The sequence below is a fragment of the Gorilla gorilla genome, chromosome 2 (assembly GCF_029281585.2).
Source record: "Gorilla gorilla gorilla isolate KB3781 chromosome 2, NHGRI_mGorGor1-v2.1_pri, whole genome shotgun sequence".
In the NCBI taxonomy this organism is placed as follows: domain Eukaryota; kingdom Metazoa; phylum Chordata; class Mammalia; order Primates; family Hominidae; genus Gorilla; species Gorilla gorilla.
Window position 1 is genome coordinate 69,000,959 of NC_086017.1, and position 24,819 is coordinate 69,025,777.

At 36.2% G+C, this 24,819-nt stretch overlaps 1 long non-coding RNA gene across 1 annotated transcript in view; it reads left to right on the forward strand.

The window, feature by feature from the left end:
• The window catches only part of LOC129532664 (uncharacterized), a 128,625-nt gene that overhangs the window by 31,906 nt on the left and 71,900 nt on the right, over nucleotides 1-24,819 (forward strand). The window contains exon 3 of the long non-coding RNA XR_008678502.1: nucleotides 16,877-16,960. This is a non-coding gene — a long non-coding RNA (uncharacterized lncRNA). The remainder of the gene's footprint in view (nucleotides 1-16,876; nucleotides 16,961-24,819) is intronic.

Consider the following 24,819-nt stretch of genomic DNA (forward strand, 5'->3'; position numbering starts at 1 on the left):
GTCAGATAATCTAATTCATGCCCATGGATTTATATGCCACTACCTGCTGATGACTTCTGAATTTACACCTTGAATCTAGCGTTTTCCTTGGACCTCAAAACTCATGTATAAATCAACATATATCTCTGGTTTTATACACTTGGGTGTACATCAAACTCTTCAAAAATTAATATTATTGCAACCGAACTCATAATATTTTTGTGAAACTGCTCCCCTCTCAGTCTTCTTCATCTCAACAATCTATTTAGTTGCTCAAGTCAGAAACCTGAGAATTTTACTTTATTTGGGGTACTCTTGCTCACTGCACTCAATTCATGGAATTTCTCATATATAGTCCTCATAATGTATCTCAGGTTCTGCTTTTCACCATCTCTACTGCCACCACCTTTGTCCAGATTATCTACTTTTTTTTTTTTTTAATAGGAGTCTCGCTGTGTCACCCAGGCTGGAGTGCAATAGCACGATCTTGGCTCACCGCAACCTCTGCCTCCTGGGTTCAAGCGATTTTCCCACCTCAGCCTCCCAAGTAGCTGGGATTACAGGCACCTGCCATCATGCCCGGCTAATTTTTGTGTTTTCGTAGAGATGGGGTTTCACCATGTTGGTCAGGCTGGTCTTGAACTCCTGACCTCAGGTGATCCACCCACTTCAGTCTCCCAAAGTGCTGGGATTACAGGCATGAGCCACTGCGCCCAGCCTAGATTATCTACTTCTATTGCCTGGTCTACTGCAACAGCTTCCTAATTGATTTTCCCACTACTCAACTTGCTCTCTTTCAATATAGCGTCTACCAATCAGCTACAGAAGTCTTCCTGTAAATGTAGATCTAACAATGATACGTTTCTGCTTAATAAAGTTTAGTATAATTAAAACAAAATCCATACTCCTCCTCACAACAAAATGGACCTGCATAGCACCTCGTGCTCACCTACTTTCCACTTGAGCCACACTCTCCTTTGCTCACCATGTTTCAGACACTCTGTCCTTCTTTCCGTTCCTAGAAGAGGTGAAGATTTTCCCCATCTCAGAGCCTGCCCATATCTTCTTTCCTATGACTAGAATGCTCTCCCAAGGCTCTTTAATTGGTTAATATCTTCTCACTGTTTAAATCTCAGTCTAGTGGCTTTCTCAGATTTTTCCTGGTCATTCTATTCAAGTGTGTTCTTCTCCCCACTTATTCTAAACGCCACTGCAAACCACCTGTTTCCACTGTTATCCTCTGTCTTAGTTTCCTGGGACTGCTGTAACAAATTACCACAAACTAGAATGCTTAAAACAACAGAATCTTATTCCCTCACAGTTCTTGAGGGCAGATGTCCAAAATGAAGGTGTTGGCAGGGACATACTCCTTCCAGAAGCTTTAAGGAAGAATCCATGCTTTGCCTCTTCCAGCTTCTGGTCACTGTCAGCATTCCTTGACTTGTGGCTGCATCACTCCAGTCTCTGCCTCCATGGTCACATTGCCTCCTACCTTCTGTTTGTGTTATCTTTCTTTGCTTTTCTCATATAAGAATACTTGCGATGATCATTGTATACATGTATTGAAATATCACCCTGTATCCCATAAATATGTACAGGTATTGTGTTTCTACTAAAAATAAAAGGAAAAAACTCAGTTGCACCCTACACTTCACATTTTAAAATGATTAAAAAGCACAACTTTTTTCTCTTTAGATACCTTGGGGTTCCTTCTTTTGGGGTGGTATGGGGTGGTCTTGCATTATATCATAGGATGAAGAGGAAAGATATAAACAAGGTATAAACTGTGATAATTGTGAATTGAGCCTCTTCAGGCTGCATTTCATGTGCATGAACGAAATCTTAACTAGTATCTTTATTCAGACGCAGAAACCTGAATGGATGAATATTCAAAATGTGTTGATGAGTTCCACACCCTCTTTCAAAGATAAGTGCCAAGTCCTTCCCTTAATTATACCCTGAGCAAAATAAGTTATGTAGAAGAAGAAGTAAAAAGAGTACTTGTGATGGCATTTTGGGCCACCAGATAATTTGAGGTAATCTTAACTCAAGATCCTTTATTCAATCACATCTGCATAGACCCTTTTCCCAAATAAGAACATTTACACATTTCAGAGATTATGACTTGATGTCTTTGGGTGGCCATTATTCGACCTACTACATACTCTATCTGGCTTTCTGATCATTAAATTCAGAATAATTTTTCTATACAAAATAAATTTTATATTTATTTTTTATTTTCTAGTTTATCGTCAGTTTTCTTTATGCCAGTGCTATGCAATAGAAATGTAATGAGAGCCACATATATAGCTTTAAATTTTCTAGCAGCCACATTAAAAAGTGAAAAGAAACAAGTGAAGTTAAGTATAATAGCATATTTTATTTAACTGAATGTATGCAAAATATTATCATTTAAACATGAAATCAATATGAAAATTATTACCGAGAGGTTTTGCTTTTTTAGGGGGTACAAAGTCTCCTAAATCTGTCTGATGTATATTTTGTACTCACAACACATCTCTGTTCAGACTGGCTACATTTCAAGTACTCAGCCACAAATGAATAGCAGCTAGTACTGAATTGGACAGTCAGCTCTAGACATGTAAAACACGTCTATTGTGCTTTTCAGGGCCAACACAGTGCTTGAAACATTAGAAATGCTGTATATATGAATATATATGATACACACATGCTATACATATATATTAATAAGTTATTGGATGAGTAAAAGAAGACCAGCAAAATCTCATGCCCAAATATATTACATTTCCTTTAACATCAAAATAGATATCTACTTGCAGAGCCACATTTATCTGAATTTAACTGTGAGTGGAAAGTTAAGAATTAGTGATTATAAAACAGCTTTGTCTGTACATCAGCTTATTTTTTTGCTTGTGCTCTTTCTCTGGATGATAAATTTCACAACTTATTCTAGTATATAAGAATGTTTTATGTAAACTTTAGGGGCATTTGTGAATGTTTAATATTCTAGGATTTGGTGAATTGTATCTTAATACATATTTATTGTAATATTTTCTTTAGTTATGGTGAATTCTGTGAACCAAAATTTCTATGGAATTTGTCCTCTTAAATATTTATTGCCACATAATATTTTAGGTTTGAACAGTGGGGAGATACAGCATTTCATAGAGAAATCACAACATGAATGAAATTCACCCTATAATAGTTTATATATCATTTTGAACTGACTAAAGCTAGGCAAAGCATGCATATTCACTTAAAAATATTAAGTTATAGAGGGCAAATTTTTATTTAATAATAGAATAAAATGAAAACCTCCTAAATCAGTGGGAAGAATCCTCAGAAGTGGAAGGAAAACTCTACATCAACTTAAACATTTCAAGACAACCAATTTCACTAATTTAAAACAACTTCCAGGGCCAAGGATCCAAGCAAATGAGCCTTTTTCTTTAAACATTCTCACTCATCTTGGGAGCATTAAAATTAGTAGAACTTATGATCTTGAGTTCTACTCATTCGAGAATGTGTTTTCAGTAAGCACACATATTGGGGTTGGGATCTGACAGTCCCTTATATATAACCGCCATGAATACACATTGAATTTTTTACCATTAATATTTCAAGGGGTTTGATTCATAATTTTACAAGCTGAACACACCCATGAATTGAACTAATATTGAAAAGAAATCTTACTGCAGACCAATGGGATGCACTATATTCATAACATATTAACATTAAAAGTAATAAGACAATATTTCAGCCCACAGCCTGATCCTTTTCTCTAGAACTCTGGAGTGGGTAAGGTGATAGGAAATGCAGTGGAGAGGAGGAGGGAAGGATTAGAGAAGTCTTAGGATCATGTTTTGCAAAGATCTCATCGATGAGTGGGTCAAGACTTCATTTCTGCAAAGCAAATTTTAAAAATTGATTATCACCAAATCTTCTCTGACATGATCGTTTTGCCTAGATCTATCAGTGTCTACTTTCCCCAGTTCCATCTACTGTAGTTTCTGACACCTTCCCCCAGGAAGCATAGCCTGGTTCAGATTTTGAGCCAGTTTTGATGAAGGCAGGAAGTATACTCAGCACCTCAATTTTGCCAGTCAGTGGTATCTGAGTGTAGTTGTGTTACCATAGAATTGTTTTTCATTGTGCTTAGGAAAAGCTTTAAAGGCTGGATGAGGCCACTCAACATGGTGCTTTCCTTACATACCCTGCGTCGTACTCTTTTTCCCCACTGGAATGCTGTTAGCCCACCTTTGTCAGTCTTCTATACCTGGAGGCGGATGTTATCTTTCAATTACAATGAAAGATAAAAAACAACACAAACCTTAGAACTGCTTCTCCAGGATTTAACTGTGGTGGTTTTTGGTTTTTAACTGTGTGGTTTTTATAAGATCATGTTATTAGAATGGGCCTTTGGTGGTATATGAAAGCCACATCTAAGAACTTATAAATTGATTTATTTATTTACAGACAGGGTCTTGCTCTGTTGCCTAGGCTGGTCTTGAACTCCTGGCCTCAAGTAATTTACCTGCCTTGGCCTCCCAAAGTATTGGGATTACAGGCATGAGCCACTGGGCCTGGTAACTTATAAATATTGATATCAAAGGGTGAGAAGTAGGTAATGATCATTTTAAGAATTGTATAAATTTATGAGTAATAAGCTCAAAATTTAATAGATGCCATATAATTTGAACTTAAAATAATCTCTAAGCATGTTTATAAAAATTACATGTGTTTATGAAGATTTTTTACTAAAAGCATTTTGGTATTTTCAGTGTCACTGGATACAAATATACTCTCATAATCAAAAGAATCTAGTTTCTCATACATTTAGCTGTTTGAGTACCATTCACAATTTCCAGGGACAGATTTTGACTTTATCTATTCAGACCTTTAAAAACCCGTTGAGTGTGGACAATTCAAAAGTGTAATTCTTGGAATCACATAGTGTATCTAAGAAGCATTAGGTATTTAATCTTGCTAATAGTAAACTTTATGGATATGTTACTAAAATTCATTTATATTTTATTAATAATTATTAGGATCTTGAAGAATAATGTGCATTATGTCAGGTCAGCTGAATTTCCGTAAATTCCATCTGCTCTTTGATTTCAAGATGTGAATGCTTTACAATTATGAAACTCATGAAAGTCAGTTGAAATTTATTTATCTTGTCCACTTCCATCCCTTCACCTAAGCTCTCACACAAACTTAGATCTCCTTGCAAGGTGCCAACTGCAAGAAGGAGGTCCAAACTGACAAGACTTCTCTGGTCACTGTTCATTGACTGTTGACTGCTCTAGACGTAAACGAATCCTACAATAACTGGATTCATTTTCTTAGCCTTCCATTCTTTCTTATTTCTTGCTCACTCCTTTCTCTGGTATCCTGTATTAATTAGGCAGTGAATAAGACAAAGAACAATACCTCTTTGTGTTCCTACAAATTCAGTTACTATCACTAACTGAATCCCCAAGCATGCAATTTAGCATCTCTCTACTTAGGTCAAAGCATGTTGCGAAATTCGCAAGACTCAAATCCTACTTAATTTTCATTTATTTTAATATTATATAGCACAGAGTCCTTGTAAGAGGAGTAATGGTATTCTATGAAACCACATAAGCAACAACAGGGTGCTATATTTCCCCAAAGACTGGAACTCGCCAGTACTGACAACTTAAGTGGCAAATCTACCCAATACCGCAGTGGTTAAGACCCATTTGTTTTCAGGAAGGGGAGTGAATGAGCTGCTTCTCCTCCTGGTATGCCACTTCTAGTAGGTCTAGTGATAAGATGTCATGTCTCAGCCACCCTCTTAGTGGTGCACATTCTGGAAGGGACTACAGAGTTTCCAGAGGTGCCAGCAAAAGGCTCTGCCAATGTAAGTATCCCTACATGAGTAGGTTGGGAGTGGATTTAGACATTGCTTGAAATAGGGACTTTTACATCTATATTAGTTTTTTTAAAATAAATTATTATGTGTCCATTAGTAGCTTCACTTTATTCTTCTGATTTGTCCTGTTCCTCACCCCATCCCTTGCATAATCCACACTAAACCTCATTCTGTCCTTGAGCTTCATTCAACCTGTGCTTTCCATTCAACTCCAGAGCCTTACTCTGTGTCTTACTCCATCTCTCGCTGAGGTGCTGGACACTCAGGGATGGGTGAGGGATGGAGTGTGGATTAGGGGCAAGTTGGGATGAAGGGTGAAATGAGGCACTTTCACAAGGTAATGGTTAGAAATATCACTGCAGAAATTATTTGTAATTTTAAAAATCACGTTTTTAAGTTCTGACTCATATCAGTCAATGTGACACTATTGGAGTAGCTGTGTCAAAACATTCTGTTAACCTGCCACTTAACTACACGAAAATGTCTTCTTTTTGGCCTTCAGTGACCTCAACAACTCTTCACCTTGAACATTGATGGTGGAGAGATTATTGGTGCTGTCAAAGTTTGCCCTATAAATTTATCAAGAGAAACAGGGAAAAGGGCGAGTTCTTGGAACTTGCTAGCAGAATAGTAGTACATTCCTGTATTTCCTTATCTACCTTTGGCCTTTGGCCTTTGGCCTTTTATCTCATTTCTCTGTGTCCATGGTCTTCTGTAACTTCTGCTAACATTTTCTAGTTCATCAAAGACACCACTTCCAAGGGCATTTATTTACCCATGGAAATTGGTTGGAAATTTGATGTCACCAAGAGCTGCTTTATTCAATATGTGGGATGAATGTAAATTTATCAATTCATGTTGAGCAAATGTAAAATATAAGTTAGGTTAGTGGTGAATAGCACTGTTCATAGACTAGAGTCTCATGAGGTGCAAGGGGCCCTGAGATGCAGAAAGTGGTACTTGGATAACTTTTATCTAAAATTTGTGTTCTGATTCTTTTATAACATCTTAATAAATGGTTACACACGTCAGTAGACCAGCAATGCCTACCCCGTAAGGTGAGCTATTCCATTTCCAGTTGGTTCTAATTCAAGCCTTTCCTGAGTTTGAGCTGAAATCTACCTTCCTGATCCTTCTTCTAGTCCAAGTGTGGCTCACTACAACCTTGGATTGAAATTAACTCATCTTCTACCTGACAAATTTTCAAATATTTGAAGACAGATATAACTGGTCTCTGCTTCTTGGTTTAAATGACATCTTACCTTTAATTTGTGACATCAAAGTATAGGTCAGCAATGATAGAATCCAGATGTTGATCAATCAAATGCTATGGTTTTGACTTTTCTCAAAATGTGCCACCCTATCCATCACAGTACTTACAGCCATGGTGGTGCTTGAAAGCAGGTGATTATTTATAAAATCCCTGATGTGTGCAGATTCTCAGATTGTACAGTTTAATTTATAACCAGTAAAATAGTACATACTGGCAGATGAAGGGGCTTTCAAACAATAAGCAAACCTCCAGGAGACACCCTGCATCTCTAAAGAAATGTGAGGTTTTTGAAAGGTAGATTTAAAATATTCTAATGCTTAAAAATAATATATAAACTAGTGAATACTTAAGTGGATATTATCCAAGTACTTCTAACTTCATTATAATTCTATACTAAGAGGATTAAGAATTTTGTCTTTTTTTAATAAAAAGCATTTCCATGAAAATAGACATACATTCTATACCCTAGATGTTTTTATTGATTTACTCTTTCTGAAATTTCTCTGTTTTTGTCTATTTTATTATCTGAGATAAAATTCTTGGGGCTTTGCCTCAATCTCTTATGTTTTAATGTAGAGATTAAAGTGATCCTTTTTGAAAATATGATGATAGTAAGACATGCTGAAATATTTATCAAACATATTTATAATCTCTTTATTATGTGACTTTTATTTAATAACTTAAACTTGTTTTAGACAGAAAAGGACAGGATTAACTTTTCTTATGAAGATAAATGAGATCAAAAAGTATATATAATTTATTGCTGCTCTGTGAGTTCCTAGAATTACTAAAGAATAGCAATGAAAATAATTGCAAGAAAATTGGAGAGAGAACTTCCACATGCTGAAATGATGAACTGAAAATGTTTTTACTTAAGGATGAGTAAATTACTTTCATACAGTTAAGCACACATTCCACATTTTTATATTCTGTATAGGCAGAAACTTTTTAAGAGTCAGATCTCTTGGAAGCAAGTTACAAAGTTTATGGGAAAGTTTATAATATTCATTCATTTATTTGTTGTTTGCTCAATATCAGCACCAACAGAATACAATTTTTATGACACTTGCCATATTTTGTCTTGTGGGTTACTTTTTAATATATATGTGTAGGTTATAATTTCCTTGAGTCAGGGTATGAGTGTTGTTCACATTTGTATTACATGTGAGGCTGAGAATAGGCACAGCAGGCAGCTACTCATGTAAATTCTATTTCCATAGATTTTTGATGTTGCTGCTAAAGTATCATTTCCATATTTTTTTGAATCTCTGCCCTAAGTAATTATCAAAGACACACTGTGAGTTACAATACAAATTTATTTAACTTTAAAAGGATTTTAAAGTACATTTGTGGTCTCATTTCCAGAATTCAGCAGAGCCTTACAAAGGAGAATGCTTCAGAATCTGTCAACTCAGGGTTGCATTCTGAGTGATGCACAATCAAAAGGGGTGGGGAGGACTTACGTCAAATACCAAATTCATACAATGTAGACGGTTGGTATGAGAATATATGCAGAATACAATATATTTTCTCCAGCTCCCAAGCTAAGTTGAAAAGAAATTTGAATTCATATCCCACCTCTGATTTTATACGCCTTGCAAAACCATTTCTCAATTTGGCACCATTAGCAGCTGGATTGGAAGCCACAGTGTCTGCTCAACCAGATCCAATGAATTCAAAATCAGAGTGAATGGATATTAAGACAGCAACACATGAGCAGAGCTGCATTACAGAAATGACACCAACAAATGACAGAGTTGCTATACTAAAAATATTTGGAAGAAATAATATAGATTTATTCATGACAATGATGAGGGTTGGTTTTTATCTAGGTTAGTTGATGAAAAGCAGATTTAAAGAAGTAGTAAAATTTTAATTTAATGAAATCAAATGACAAAAATTATTGAACTGGATCTTTTGCATACTAGATGTAATTTTAGGTTGAAATAATACAATACAGGCTATTCATGAATGGCTACTTTATTGACAGCAGATATAATTCTACAGGGTGCTAAAACATTACACAGTTGTACAACCCAAATGAGTATTGATTGGAGAACAGCCTCAAACATATTTATGCCATTCTATAGCAATATAGAAAACATGAATTTTTTGAGAATGATTTGAAAACCAAGAATTATTTGAAAGGTTGTTGCACCAACCATTGCAATAATAAATGTTCTATCTGCAATTCTGATGGCTCATTAGTTATTTTCAGATAAATCTTTTGCCAAAGAGAACAAGGTTTATTTTATGTATGCAGAAGACTTAAAGGAGGCAGTCAAATAAAAAATATACATATGGAAGAAATCTGTGTGTAAATAAGTAGATTGTGAAATAACTTAGAAATTTGTTCATGCAGAGTTCTGGAACCCAGAGGTGTGGATTCCTACAGAAAGGATAAAAGATATGAAATCCCCATGGTCATGGAGTTGACATGTTAGTGCTGGTATTGGTGAGATGACAAAGAAATAATAAGTGAAGGCTGGGCGAGGTGGCTCACGCCTGTAATCCCAGCACTTTGGGAGACAAAGGCGGGCGGATCATGAGGTCAGGAGTTCAAGATCAGCCTGGCCAACATGGTGAAACCCCGTCTACACTAAAAATCCAAATGTTAGCTTGGTGTGGTGGTGGGCACCTGTAATCCCAGCTACTCGGGAGGCTGAGGCAGGAGAATCATTTGAACCCGGGAGGCAGAGGTTGCAGTGAGCCAAGATCGCGCCATTGCACTCCAGCCTGGTTAATAAGGCGAGACTTCGTCTCAAAAAAAAAAAAAAAAAAAAAAAGAAAGAAATAATAAATGAATTGCACAATATATTTAACTGTGAAAAATTAAATGGAGAAGATTAAATAAGAAAGAGTGGTAGGGGGCAAGGCCAGTGGTAGGAGGAGAATGGTGGTTGCTATGTTGAATGAGACGGCTATGGAGGGCAGGGCCCTGAGGCAGTGCCTTTGTGCTTATTGTATTTGGGAAACAGTGTGGAGGTAAGAATTAGTTGGAATGAAGTGAGGGAAAGTAGTCGGTTATCAAGCCACAGAGAAGAGAGGCCTAGAGTAAATCATGCTTGGTATTATGGGACATTTAATGACTTTGGCTTCTTATGAGTGGGATGAGATGCCATTAGAAAATTTTGAGAATAGGGCTTAAAATTTGGAGCTGACTCTGATTTTCAATGTTAGTGCTGTAGAGTGAATTGTGTCTCCGCTAGTTCATATGTCGAAGCCCAGTCCCTAATATGACTGCATTTGGAGATAAAACTTCTAGGTTATTAAGGTTAAATTAGGTCATAAAGGTAAGGTCTTAATCTAATAGGATTTTTGGCCTATATGAAGAGAAGGGTTTCTTTCTCTCTGTTATGTGAGGACACAATCAGAAGGTGGCTGTCTGCAAGCCAGGAAAAGAGCACTTATGAGGAACCAAAATAGTCAACACCTTGATCTTAAACTTCCCAGCATCCGTAACTGTGAGAAAATATGTTTTTGTTGTTTAAGCAGCTCACTCTATGGTATCTTGTCATGGAAGCCTGAATACACTAAGACAGTGTAGAAAATCTGAACTATATTTTGCCTTTGGAAATATTTTTTTAATGCATGGGTTGTCTGACTGTCCTTTATATGTGTAAGTGAGATGAAAACAATAATTATTTAAAACCAAGTATGACTACAGTTTACTTTGTCTTCTTGTCTTCTAAAGCAAATGACATAGTTTATATGTGTTATATTGTTCTCTTCCATTTTTAAAGGACATGGAGATAATTCTACTCATGGACTACTGAATTGGATCTTGTCAGGCATTTTATTCAGAAGCATTTTATTTTTAAAAAACTGTAGAGAAGTACTCTTTCATTCTTTGTACTATATTTCAGCCATTATGTGTTAAATGGGCTTTAATAGACAACCCTGAAAGTATTTGTTATTTTATTTCTACAAAAACTGCAATCTGATTTCTAGGTCATTGACTTACATATGAACCTTAGGAACACAATCCATAAATGACCTGGAATTTGCCTATTCAAATAAGTAGAAACAGGTAGATGATGGTAATAATCAACCTTCAGTAGATCAAATAGTTGTAGTGAATTTTTCAAATAGGGCAATCTTTTTCATGCATTGTAAAATGACTTTGGACATTTAGTTTGCAACCTTTGAATATACAACAAAGTTTTTATTGGTTGTGGTTGAAATTCAGACTGCTTCAGAGATATCATCCTTAAACTGAAATTTATTACCTGTGTAAAGTTTGATTCATAGACGCCAGGAATAGAGAAAGCCCCTCATCCCTATCTTATCTATTTGATCTGTGAAACCATTTCTGGTGCATTTTTCTGAAGTGGCATTTAGATGGAGGAATCCAGGAGGCCTGGACTCCTAGGCAGATAGGTCATCACTTTTGGAATGATCAGTCTAGCAGTAAGGAGAAGTAGTGACACATAGCTACTAAGAGCAGGTGCTGTGGATTTAGTCAGAGTAAGCTCCAATCCCACCTCTGCAACTGTTTGGCTATGGGCTTTGGGCATATTTCTTAACTTCTCCCCAGCCCTGTTTCTTCATCTTCAAAATCAGGATTCTACCTAACAATTGGAGTTGTAATGAGGATAGTATGTATCCATTCCTGCTACTTAATGAGTATGGTGCCTTAATTGTAAAAATGACCATGATTCCATATTCTTTACTGTACACACACCCTTTGAAATATGACTTTAAAGTTCCTCCCATCAAGAGATAAAATAGGCCGGGTGTGGTGGCTTACACCTGTAATCCCAACACTTTGGGAGGCCAAGGCGGAGATCACAAGGTCAAGAGATCGTGGCCATCCTGGCCAACATGATGAAAAACCGTCTCTACTAAAAATACAAAAAATTAGCTGGGCGTGGTGGCATGCACCTGTTGTCCCAGCTAATCAGGAGGCTGAGGCAGGAGAATCTCTTGAACCCGGGAGGCAGAAGTTGCAGTGAACAGAGATTGCGCCACTACACTCTGGCCTGGTGACAGAGCAAGACTCCATCTCAAAAAAAAAAAAAGAGAGATAAAATATATTTACTCACCCCTTGAGTCTGAAATGGCCATGGCCTTCTGATTTCTCTTAGCACATGTGATGTGATGATTTGAAGCCTAGACCTCAAGAGTCTTTATGTGACTCCACTTTTCCTCTTGGACCCTTGTGACTTCCATGAGAATGAGCTTGAGCTAAATTGCAGGAGATGAGCGACCACAGAGAACTATCCGAATTGTCTTATCTCAGTCCATGCTAGAACACTAGACCTCTGGTGACTCATCAGCTGATCACAGATGCAGAGTGATGAGCTTGGCCCAGATTAGTAAAACTGCTCAATCTAAAGACTTATGGATTGACTAAGCCAAAACTTAACACCATCACCATCACCAAAAAATAAATAATGGTTCTTGTTGTTGTTGTTGCTGCTGCTGTTTGAGGTACAGTTGATATATAATAAATTGCACAGGTTTAAAATATGGAATTTGACAAGTTTTATAAATGTAGTGAGATGAAAGCAATATGTCTATACCCGTTAAACCATCACCAAAATCAAGATAATGAACATATCTATCACTTCCTGAGGTTTCCTTGTGCCCCTTTATAAATTGCTTCCTACCATCCCGTCTGCCCATGCCCCCATCCCAAAGCATCATTTACCTGATTTGTCAGCCTGTATTTTCTAGAATTATATATAAATGGAATCATACACTATGTATTCCTCTTTGGCCTCTTTTGTGTAGCATAATTAAGTTCAAGTTCGTTTATATTGCTCTGTGTATTTTGCTGATTAGTATTCCATTTTACAGACATACCACAAATTGTGGCTACTCATCTTTTGATGAGTATTTAGGTTGTTTCCAGTTTTTAGCTATTGCAACTAAAGCTGCTATAAACACTTGTATGTAAGTCTTTGTACCAACATATGCTTTCATGTATCTGGTGAACCATACCAACATAGGCTTTTCATTTATAATGGCCAGGTCATATGCAGTTAAGAAACTGCAAAGCAACTTTCCAATGTGGTTTTATCATTTTACATAACCACCAGCAATGTTTGAGAGCTGCTGTTGTTTCATGTCTTCACCAATGCTTGATATTGTCAGCCTTTTTTATTTTGGCCATTCTAAAAGTTATGTAGTAGTATTTCATTGTCATTTTAATTTGTATTTCACTGATGACTAATGATGTTGAATGTCATTAGATTTCAAACTGTTGTGTGGGACAAAATGAATATTTGGCAATTAACAGCTTTCCTGTATGCAAACAATCAGTAAACAAAATTTTTAATGGGCAAAATATATCATTTATGATGATATTCAAAAAGACAACACAGGAATCTTAACATAAAATGTTTGGATAAACATAAAAAATATAAAATACCCCTAGAAGATATACAATTAGCCTCAATCACAGGAAGATTCAATATTATAAAGATTTCAATTTTCCTTAAATTTACAAGTTATAAATTTAAAATGTGTTATAAAGTTATACATTGAATAGCCTTCCAATAACAAATATCAGTTTTTAATTTTAACTAGACTAACTCCTTATGAATTTACATGGAAAAATAACAACATGAATAATAAGGAAAACTCTGGATCAATGAAGGAAGACTAACCTATCAGATAGTGTAACAGGTTCTCCAGAGAAACAGAACAAACTATGTGTGTATGTGTGTGTATGGAGAGAGGGGGAGAGAGAGAGAGTTTAAGGAATTGGCTTAGGTGATTGTTGGGGCTTAGTAAATCCAAAATCTTTAGGGTAGGCTGGCAGGCTAGAGACCCAGGAAAGAGTTGCAGTTTTGAGTCCAAAGGCAGTCTTCTGGCAAAATTTCTTCTTGCTCTAAGGAAATGTGGGGTGGGGGTGGGGAGTCAGTCTTTGTTCTATTAAAGGCCCTCAAATGATGGGAGGAGGCCCACCCACATTTTGGAAAGTAATCTGCTTTACTCAAAGTCTACTCATTTAGAAGTTAAAATATTCAAAAAATACTTTCACAGAAACACCTAGAACAATGTTGGACCACAATTTGGCCCAGCCACATTGACACATAAAATTAATTGTCATGAATAATAAGGCATATTAAAAAATTTCAGTAAATAAAACAGTGTAGTACTGGCCTATATATAGGCATACAGGCCAGAGAAAAAAGTACATATGAGAATTGAATAGATGGCAAGGGTTGGAAAATTATGGTCAACAGGTCAAATCCAGCCTTCAGCCTACTTTTGCAAATAAAATGTTATTGAAATACAGACACACTCATTTGTTTATGAATCATCTATGGTTGTTTTTGCATGATGATGGCAGAATTGAACAATTGGGACAGGGATCTAGAAAGTCTAAAATATTTGCTATCTAGCCCTTTATGGAAAATGTTTGCTGATCTGTGATATCCAGCATACCAAGTTAGCAGAGAAAAAACTGGAATATTTGATAAATGGTTCTGAGAGCACTGATTAGCCATCTGGAGAAGGACAAGATGGATCTATACTTCAGACTTGTACCAGAATAAACTCCAAATTGATCAAAGGTGTAAGGTAAAGTATAAAACATAAACAACTAAAATAATATATGAGAAGTCTTGTTACCAATTCTTTTAAATCCAGAAGACATAAAAGATCAATACATTCGATAACTTTTTTTAAAAACCCTAAACTTCTGCATGGCAAAAACCACTATAAGTAAAGTCAAAAGAGGAGCAACAAATTGTAAAAAAATTTGCAACTCATATCACAGAACAGAGGTTTAATTTTTCTAATATGAAAAGAGATCCTAAAAATTAAAATGAAGATTAACAACTCAACAGCAAAATGAGCAAAAAGATGTGAACTGTTCATAAAAAGAGAAGTAAAACATATCTTAAATATTGAGATCCTTAACTATACTTCTAATAAAGTGAAACAAAAATTAAAATGTTCTTATATACCAGTTTTCAGCAATGATATGGGCAAAAATTAAAATTTTGATAACATTTTGTTGATGGTGCTGGAGCAAACAGAACTATCTATTGGTGAAAGTGTAATTTGGAGCAATTTTAAAGCAGTTTCTCTGATATCTATGAATTTAAAGCAGTTTTTCTGATTTCTACGAATTCTACAAATGTATATAATCTATAACCCAGTAATTATTTTTCTAGGAATTTAGTCAGGGCTATATTTATACCCACGTGTGAAATCACTTATCCATAATGTAATAATGACATTTGTTTGTAAGTGCAAAAGAATGGAAATAACCTAAATGGTCATCAATAGGAAACTGGTTAATTAAAATAGTTATGCATATCCATTCAAAGTAATAAAATGCAACTGTAAAAAAAGAGTAAGCAAGCTCTCTATGTGTGAATATGAAATGAACTCAAAGCTAAAGTTTGCATGTATGTTTGTGTGTGAGAGAGAAAAAGTAAGATGAATAGAACAGTGTATGGTGCACTATCACTTATGTTTAGAAAGGGAAAAGCAAGAGTATACATACTGATTGTCTGAGAATTAAGAGGGATATATGTAGTCAGAAGAATGATTACCTCTGCATGTCTGTAGGTGGGAGATCAGGGGTGAAAGTGAGACCTTTTACTGTATTAAAATATTTAAAGGCATAAGAAAAAAGAAACAGAAACCGTAATGGAAGAAAAAGACAGAACCTAAGATTTTACACTAGAGAAATTTCCCACTGTATGGTATCATTAACTATACCAGCATCTAGCATATTGTAAGCACTCAACAAATGCCTTATTTGTATTGATTAGATGATGTGTCTTTAAAAGCAGAGGTATTTACTTAATAAGATGCCATCCCAGTAGCTCTTCTAGATTTTCCTCAAATATTTGTAGGTAATTTTAAGGGATATGAACCACAGCAAGACCTCTCCTTTGTGAATCCTTGTCAGGGATACTCTTGAGTCAGAAAGATCCAGGTCCCTGGCTGTGGGCTTTTAATATTTCCCCTGTCCCAGAAATATTTGCCCTATCCCAGAAAATAAGGGACATTACATGAACAGAGACCGTGTGATCTCCAATTCAATGCATGCAAGGTCATGTAACCAAAGTAAATAAATAAATAAATAAATAAATAAATAAATAAATAAATAAAACACCACACACACACACACACACACACACAGATAGAAAGAAGAAAAGGAGGAAGAAAAGAAAGAGAAGAAGGAAGAAAGGAAGAAGAGAAGGAGGAAAAAACTCACTATTACTGCCCCAGCCAGCACATTTGGCTTCCTATTCCATTTTCCAAAGCCCACTCACTTGTAGCCTGAAACTCCAAGCCACAGAGTTATTATTTAGTAACTACCATTAAATGGGTATCATTTAAGATACCCTATTTCTTGCATATTTTCCAGAAATATCTCATGCATATACTTGTATGTAAAAGTAGCTCTTCTATGTCTTTCTTTTTCACTTAAAAATGTATCTTGAAGGTCTTTCTTTTTTAATGGTTCTATGCATTGCATTGTATGGATTTGGGCTAATTATAGTTGATCATGTGTCCAAAGGGCTGAAATCCAGCCTGTGTACCACTGACATGGGGCTGTGAGAACCAGGAGGAGGCAATGTTTCTAACTTTTTCATTATTATTGTATCTGCTATGTTGATCTGTGACCAGTGAGCTTTGACGTTATTTTGTAATTGTTTTGAGGTACCATGAACTGCACTCATATAAGATGATGAACTAAATTGATCAATGTTGTGTGTGTTCTGACTGCCCCAGTGACAGCTGCTCTTCATCTCTCTCCCTCTCCTCAGGCCTGCCTATTCTCTGAGAAACACAATATTAAAATTAGGACAATTAATAACCCTACAATTGCCTCCATGTGTTCAAGTGAAAGGGTAAGTCGCATGTCTCTCACTTTCAATCAAACCCAGAAATAATTAAGCTTAGTGAGGAAGGCATGTTGAAAGCCTACATAGGTTAAAAGCCAGGCCCGTTGTACCAAAAAGTTAGCCAACTGGTGAATGCAAAGGGAAAGTTTTTGAATTAAATTGTAAGTGCTACTCCAGTGAATATAAATGATAGGAAGCAAAACAGTCTTACTGCTGATGTGGAGAATGTTTGAGTGGTCTGGATACAAGATAAAACCAGCACAACATTCCCTTAAGCCAATGCCTAATCCAGAGCAAGATCCTAAATCTCTTCAATTCTATGAAGTCCCAGAGAGATGAGGAAGCTGCAGAAGAAAAGTTGGAAGCTAGCAGAGGTTGATTCATGAAGTTTAAGGAAAGAAGCTGTCTCAATAACATAAAAGTACAAGGTGAGGTAGCAAGTGCTGATGGAGAAACTGCACCAAGTTATCCAGAAGATCTAGTTAAGATAACTAATGAAGGTGGCTACACTAAACAACAGATCTTCAATGCAGATGAAAAAGACTTCTGTTGGAAGAAGATGACATCCAGGGCTTTCACTACTAGAGAGGAGAAGTCAATGCTAGGCTTTAAAACTTCAAAGCACAGGCTGACTGTCTTGTTAGGAAGTTATGAAGTTGGCATCTGTAAGTTGAAGCCAATGCTCATTTACCATTCTGAAAATCCTAGGGCCCTTAAGAATTATGCTAAATCTACTCTGCCTGTGCTCTATAAATAGAACAACAAAGCTTGGGTAACTGCATATTTGTTTATAGCATGGTTTACTGAATACTTTGAGCTTATTTTTGAGACCTACTGCTCAGAAAAAAAAGATCCCTTTCAAAATATTACTGCTCACTGACAATGCACTTAGTCACTTAAGAACTCTGATGTAGACGTACAAGGAGATGAATGTTGTTTTCCCACCTGCTAACACAACAACCATTTTGCACCTCATGGGTCTAGGAATAATTTCAACTTTCAAGTCTTATTATTTAATAAATACATTTCATGGGGCTATAGCTGCTATAGATAGTGATTTCTCTGATGGATCTGGCCAAAGTAAATTGAAAATCTTCTGGAAAGGATTTACCATTCTAGATACCAAAAAGAATATTCATGATTCATGGGAGGAGGTCAAAATATTAACATTAACGGGAGTGATATGGTTTGCCTCTGTGTCCCCACCCAAGTTTCATCTTGAATTGTAATCCCCATGTGTTGAGGTAGGGATCTGGTGGGAGGTGATTGGATCATGGGGACAGTTTTCCCCATGCTGGTTTTGTGATAGTGAGTTCTCATGAGATCTGATGGTTTAAAAGTGGCACTTCCAGGCCGGGCATGGTGGCTCACCCCTGTAATCCCAGCACTTTGGGAGGCTGAGGCAGTTGGATCACTTGAGGTCAGGAGTTCGAGACCAGCCTGGCCAACATGGTGAAACCCGGTCTCTACTAAAAATACAAAAATTAATCAGGTGTGGTATGTGTGCCTGTAATCCCAGCTACTCAGGAGGCTGAGGCAGGAAGATCACTTGAACCCAGGAGGCGGAGGTTGCAGTGAGCCCAGACTGCACCACTGCTCTCCAGCTTGGGCAATAGAGCGAGACTCTGTCTCAAAAAAAAAAAAAAATGTTGCTCTTCCCACTTTGCTGTCTCTCCTGCTTTGCTGTGGTAAGATGTGCTTGCTTCCCCTTTGCCTTCTGCCATAATTATGTTTCCTGAGGCCTCCCCAGCCATGTGGAACTGTGAGTCAGTTAAACTTCTTTCCTTGTAAATTACCCAGTCTCGGGTAGTTCTTTGTAGCAGTGTGAAAATGGATTAATGCAAGGAGTTTGGAAGAAATTGATTCCATCGTGGATAACTTTGAAGGGTCCAAGACCTCTGTGGAGGAAATAACTGTAGTGGAAATGTGGTAGAAATAGCAAGAGAAGTAGAATCAGAAGTGGAGCTCAAAGATGTGATTGAATTGCTACAATCTCATGATAAAAGTTGAATAAATGAGGAGTTGCTTCCTATGGAAGAGCAAAGAAAGTGGTTTCTTGATATGGAAACTACTCCTGGGGAAGATGCTGTGAACACTGTTGAAATGACAACAGAGAATGTAGAATATGACATGAATTTAGTTGATAAAGTGGTGGCAGGGTTTGAGAGGGTTAAGTCTAGTTTTTGAAGACATACTACTGTGTGTAGAATGCCATCAAACATGCTACAGAGACATCTTTTGTGAAAGGAAGAGTCAGTCAATGCAGCAACCTTCATGTCTTATTTTTAAAAAAGGCCACAGCCACCCCAACTTTCAGCAACCGCCATCCTGATCAGTCCACAGTCATCGACACAGAGGCAAAACTCTCCACCAGCAGAAAGTGTGGAACTCTCTGAAGGCTTAGAAGACTGTTAGCACTTTTTAGCAATAAAATATTTTTTAAGTAAGAGATGTACATTGTTTTTTAGACGTAATGTTTTTGCACACTTTATAGATGACAGTATAATATAAGCATAACTTTTATGTGCACTGGGAAGCCAAAAAGTTTGTGTGACTCTTGTTACTGCGATATTCACTTTATTGCAGCAGTGTGGAGCTGATCCTGCAATATCTCTAAGGTATGCCTGTATATTTAATAGGTCTCTTATTGATAGGTATATTTTTCCTAGCCTTTTTCTCCACTAATACAACCAACATTGTAGTGAAGAGTCTTGTGATATTTTTAATGGTGGGTGACACCGATTAACTTGTAGAGTCTTTGCCCCAACATGGCCTGAGTTACTTCCTGGTTTTAGCAGGTTACAGTTTGGCCGCTTATCACTCTTATTTCTCATTTTTAGACTTCTTCTAGCCTCTTAATTACTTCGACAGGTCTAAGATTAATTCCTTAAGTTTCAGAGACACCTTTAGCTTTGGCAGTGGCACAGAAAACTGTGCCTGCATCAACACATGCCCCTCCATATGTCTCCAGCAGAAAAATTAATAAAAGGAGAGAGGAGTGGGAAAAGCATGACATGTGCAACATGGGTGCCTTGGAAGGGAAGCTGCATTTATTGGCAAGGGTGATAAAGACAAGCAAAAAAGAAATGATACCATCTGTATCTCCTTTCTGAAGTGAAGCTGGAAAGAAGTTACAAACTCCACTGGACAGAACAGTCAAGGAAATGGAATTGTCTGTTTCCCTTAAAAGAAGAAAGCATCATATGTTTGGGAAATTGCAGTTAAATTAAATGTCAAAATACTTTCAACTGAATTGCCTGGCTACTCTGCTTTAGCCGGTATTGTCCACATCTTCATCCTTTCCTCATGACTGCTATTCAGCCACACGTTGGAGGAGAGTGCTGGGCTCCCACAGGCTGATCTTTCTTGTCGGCCTCTATTTGCATTGTCTGTGACACATGTAACTTTTCTTTTTAAAAAAATTGTGGTTAAAAAAATATAAAAAAGTATAATATATATTTTATATCTATAAAACATTTTTATATTTTTATATAGTATATAAATTTATTATATAATAAAATTAAATTTATTATAAATTATCATTTATCATATATAAACCTAAATATATAAAAATATGTTTTATACATATAATAAATATATATGTTTATATAAAATATAAAATATATGTTTTATTTAAAATTAATAAAATAAAATATATTTTATATGTAAAATAAAATAAATATTTTTAAATATATAGAACATATTATATTAATTAATTTTTTTGAGACAAAGTTTCACTCTGTCACCCAAGCTGGAGTGCAGTGGCACGATGTCGGCTCACTGCAACCTCTGCCTCCCAGGTTCAAGTGTTTCTCCTGCCTCAGCCTCTTGAATAGCTGGGACCTCAGGCATCCACCACCACGCCTGGCTAATTTTTGTATTTTTAGTAGAGATGGGGTTTCACTACTTTGGCCAGACTGGTCTTGAACTCCTGACCTCGTGATCTGCCTGCCTTGGCCTCCCAAAGTGCTGGGATTACAGGCTTGAGCCAGTGAACCTGGCCTGTATTTTTTATATATATTAAAAATATATATTTTACCACTATATATATATATATAATATATAAAAAAATTTACCATTTTAACAATTTTAAATTGATCTATAGTAATTATACATATTTATGAGGTACATGTGATATTTTGATGCCTGCATACCACATGTAATGATCAAATCAGGGTAATTAGGATATCCATTATCTCAAACATTTATCATTTCTTTGTGTGGAGAACTTTCCAAATCTTCTAACTTTTTCAAAATATACACTAAATTATTATTAACTTGTTGTGGGAAGTCAGGGACCCCGAACGGAGGGACCGGCTGGAGCCGCGGCAGAGGAACGTAAATTGTGAAGATTTCGTGGAATTTATCAGTTCCCAAATACGTTGAAATATTGGGGGCGGGTTCCCCCGATATTAACTATAGTCACCTTACTGTGCTGTTGAACACCAAAATCTATTCCTTCTACCTAACTGTATTTCTGTATCCATTAACCAACCTCTCTTCACCCCCTGCCAATCCTTTCCAGCCTCTGGTAACTATCAGTCTACTCTTTACCTCCATAAGGTCAACATTTTTAGCTCCCACATATGAGTGAGAACATGCAATATTTGCATTTTTGTGCCTGACCTATTTCACTTAACATAATGACCTCCAGTTTCACCCATGCTGTTGAAAATGGCAGGATTTCATTATTTATGATTAGATATTATTCTATGGTGTATATATGCCACATTTTTAATCCATGAACCCAGTGGTGGTGAACACTTGGATTGATTCCATATCTTGGCTATTGTGAATGATGCTGCAATAAACATAGGTATGCATCTCTGATATACTGATTTCCTTTCTTTTGGCTATATACCCAGCATCAGGATTGCTGGATCATATGTTAATTATAGTTTCGTGGGGAAACTACATACTGTTTTCTAAAGGGCCTGTACTAGTTTACATTCGCATCTGCTGGGTGCTAGTGTTCCCCTTTCTCTGCATCCTCACCAGTGTCTGTTATTTTTTGTCTTTTTGATAACAGACGTTTTAGAAAATTGTGGGTACATAGTAGGTGTATGTATTTATAAGGTACATGAGATATTTTGATACAGGTATACAATACAACAATCACATCAGGGTGAATGTAGTATCCATTACCTCAAGCATTTATCCTTTCTTTGTGTTACAAACAATCCAATTATACTCTTTTAGTTAATTTAAAATGTGTAATAAATTATTGTTGACTGTAGCCACTCTGTTGTGGTATCAAACACTAGATCTTCTTCATTCTATCTAACTATATTTTTGTACACATTTCCTCTCACTTCCACCTCACCCGCTACTTCCTCCTCCCCCCACTACTCTTCCCCACCTCTATCTCCATGATTTCAATTGTTACAATTTTTAGCTCCTGCAAATACATAAGAACATATGAAGATTGTCTTTCTGTGCCTGGCTTATTTCACTTAACATAATGACCTCCAGTTCCATCCATGTTGCTGCAAATGACAGGATCTCATTCTCTTTTATGGCTAAATAGTATTCCATTGTGTATATGTACCACATTTTCTTTACCCATCCCTCTGATGATGGACACTTAAGTGGCTTCCAAATCTTTGCTATTGTAAACAGTGCTGCAACAAACTTAGTAGTGCAGATACCTGTTTGATATATTGATTTCCTTTCTTTGGGGTATATACCTAGCAGTGGGATTACTGGATCATATACTAGCTCTCTTTTTAGTATTTTTGAGGAACTTCCAAATTGCTCTCCATAGTGGTTGTACTAATTTACATTCCCACCAACAGTGTATGAGGGTTCCCTTTTCTCCACATCCTCACCAGCATTTGTTATTGCCTGTCTTTGGATATAAGCCATTTTAACTGGGGTGATGATAATATGATATTATCTCATTGTAGTTTTGATTGGCATCTCTCTGATAATCAATGACGTTGAGCACCTTTTCACAGACCTGTTTGCCATTTGTATGTCTTCTTTTGAGAAATGTCTATTGAAATCTTTTGCCTGTTTTTCATTCAGATTATTAGATTTTTTTCCTATTGAGTTGTTTGAACTCCTTATATATTCCGGTTATAATCCCTTGTCAGATGGATAGTTTGCAAATATCCATTCTGTGGACAGTCTCTTTACTTTGTTGCTTATTTATTTTGCTGCACATAAACTTTGTAACTTGGTGTGATCCCATTTGTCCATTTTTCCTTGGTTGCCTGTGCTTTAAGGATTAAAACGTTAGGGAAACACCAATGTCCTGGAGAGTTTCCCCAAAGTTTCCTTGTAGTAGTTTCTTAGGTTGAGATCTTAGATTTAGGTCTTCAATCCATTTTGAGTTGATTTTTGTAAATGGCAAGAGACAGGGGTCTAGATTCATTCTTCTGCATATGGATATCCATGGATATCTGGTTTTCCCAGCACCATTTATAGAAAAGACTTTCTTTTCCCCAGTGTATGTTCTTGGCACTTTTGTTAAAAATGAGTTCATTGTAGATGTATGGATGTATTTCTGAGTTCCTTATTATGTGCTACTGTTCAATGTGTCTGTTTTTATGACTGTTCCATACTGTTATAGTTTCTATATTTCTGTAGTATAATTTGAAGTCAGGTAATGTGATTCCTTCAGTGTTTTTTTCCGCCCCTCAGGATAACTTTAGCTATTCTGGGTCTTTTATGGCTCCATATAAATTTTAGGATTTTTTTTTCTATTTCTGTGAAGAATATTATTGGTATTTTGATAGGGATTGCCTTGAATCTGTAGATTGCTTTGAGTACATGGACATTTTAACAATATTTATTCTTCCTATCCATGAACATGGACTATCTTTCCATTTTTTTGGTGTCCTCTTCAATTTTGCATCAATGTTTTAAAGTTTTTATTGTAAAGATATTTCACTTTTTTGGTTAATTCCTAAGTATTTAGTTGTATTTGTAGCTATTGTAAATGAGATTGATTTCTTTATTTCTTTTCCAGATTGTTCATTGTTGGCCTATAGAAATGCTAATGACTTTTGTATGTTGATTTTGTATCTTGCAACTTTACTGAATGTATTTATCAGTACTAATAGTTTTTTGGTGGAGTCTCTAGGTTTTTCCAAATATAAGATCATGTGCAAACAAGCATAATTTGACTTCTTTCCAATTTGGATGCCTTTTATTTCTTTCTTTTATCTGATCACTCCAGCCAGGACTTCCACTGCTACGTTGAATAATAGTGGTGAAAGTGGGCATTCTTGTCTTATTTCAGATCTTAGATAAAAGCCTTTCAGTTTTTCTGCATTCATTATGATACTAGGTATGGGTCTGTAATATATGGCTTTTATTGTGTTGAAGTATGTTCCTTCTATACCAAGTTTTTTGAGGGTTTCTATCAGGAAGGGATGTTGAATTTTATCAAATGCTTTTTCAGAATCAATTGAAGTGATCATATAGTTTTTGTCCTTCATTCTGTTGATATGATGCAGGACATTGATTGATTTGCATATGCTAAACCATCTTTGCATTTATCCCTGGGATAAATCCCATTTGATCATGATGAATAATCTTTTTAGTGTGTTGTTAAATTCAGTTTGCTAGTATTTTATTGAGGATTTTTACATCAATGTTCATCAGGAATATTGGCTTGTAGTTTTCCTTTCTTGTCCTTGTCTGGTTTTGATATCAGGGTAATATTGGCCCCATAGAATGAGTTTAGAAGTATCCCCTCCTCCATTTTTCAGGATAGTTTGAGTAGGATTGGTATTAGTTCTTCTTTAAATATTTGGTAAAGTTCAGGGCCTGGGCTTTTTTTTTTTAACTTCCCTGGGAGACTTTTTATTATGGCTTCGATTACATTACTTATTATTGGTTTGTTCAGGTTTTGGATT